The sequence below is a fragment of the Myotis myotis genome, unplaced genomic scaffold (genome assembly GCF_014108235.1).
Source record: "Myotis myotis isolate mMyoMyo1 unplaced genomic scaffold, mMyoMyo1.p scaffold_m19_p_7, whole genome shotgun sequence".
NCBI lineage: Eukaryota > Metazoa > Chordata > Mammalia > Chiroptera > Vespertilionidae > Myotis > Myotis myotis.
Genome location: NW_023416379.1, coordinates 64,281,379 through 64,282,857, shown reverse-complemented (window position 1 = coordinate 64,282,857; position 1,479 = coordinate 64,281,379). Strand labels below are relative to the sequence as shown.

At 40.6% G+C, this 1,479-nt stretch overlaps 1 pseudogene; it reads left to right on the top strand.

The window, feature by feature from the left end:
• Positions 1–567: 567 nt before the first annotated feature.
• On the top strand, positions 568–798 carry LOC118660737 (annotated as a pseudogene).
• Positions 799–1,479: the final 681 nt, after the last annotated feature.

Below are 1,479 nucleotides of genomic sequence, written 5' to 3'. Positions count from 1 at the left end.
ACTTGTATCAAAGAAACTTTTTTCTTTGTCACAAACAAGCGAATTAAAACAGCTTCACTTAAATCATAAACAAGTAGATGTGAAATCATATTAACGCAATATAATATAATCCACCCTGCGATTTCAAATCACTCACACGCTAATTAATCCTGTTCAGTAGTGCTGCCCAGTACAAATCTAAGCTCAAGAAAATATCAGTCCATCCTGTGATTCTACATCACCTACAATCTAACCACAAACATTCATGTTTTATGGGTGTTTTTCTTTTGACGCACGTTCTTATACAACAACGTTAATGACCAGTGTATACTGCTAATATAAGTTTAATGACCGCTTTCTAACTTACTGAACTTTGAGCAATTTGAGTTACCATCTTTTCACAAAACAAAATAATCTGATGAAGTTGCAGGGATTCAATGAGCCAGGACATGTGAAAGTGCTTTTAAAGTGCTATGGACTGTGGGTCTGTGCTGCGGCCCTGGTGTGTCTAGAGCTGCTGGTTGGCTCTGCTCTAGCTGCAGGGGGGTTCACAGGGCCTGGGACCGGGTTCCAACCTGGCTTCCCGGAATGTCCGTGGCCTTCCTACCCGACTGGCTGAGAGGCAAGGCGCACGTCAATCAGGGACGATCAGCGGCTCCGAGAGGAGCATGACCAGCTGATCGCTGCATCGTGGAGTGACAGAACAAAGGCCTGGTGAATGTGTGTGCCCAGTACCAGCATGTGTTCCATAGAAATCTCATTTATTTGCCTACCATTGCAGATGCCAGCCAAACCAGTCCTTCAGAAGTAATGGGATAATCTTCCAGTTGGCTGCTGTGAGGAGTAATTGGATGTAATCCATTTCCTGTGAAATGGAGACAGGATCTTTACCAACTGAAGTGCTGAAAACAAGAAGGAAATCTCTGTGGCTCTTTTTTTAAAATATATATTTTATTGATTTCAGAAAGAGGAAGGGAGAGGGAGAGAGAGATAGAAACATCCATGGTGAGAGAGAATCATCAATCAGCTGCCTCCTGCACACCCCCTACTGGGGATCAAACCTACAACCCGGGCATGTGCCCTGACCAGGAATCGAACCAGGACCTCATGGTTCATAGGTTGATGCTCATCCACTGTCTGTAGCTCTTTCAAAAGTGTGAAAATGTGAAGAAAGCTACTAAATTAACTATTTCAAAGTAAATATTTATTTTAATAATTAAGGATATTTCCTCAATTAAAATAAATTAAAATAAAATGCTATGTAATTAAAATATTCAGGATTCAGTTCAAATGTCAAATGTAAGATAGAAAAAGAACTCCTTAACATAATGCCATATCCAATCACCAACAGACCAAAAATTAAGTTTTTTTAAACCACTCAGTTAAGCTTCCTTGACAATTGGGTTTCCATGTAAAAGCCATTTTTCTAAAGCCCCAATATGTACAAGCTTGCATGGCACTGTTTTAACAGAGAAAATTGCTCAGACTCTCCGACTCCAA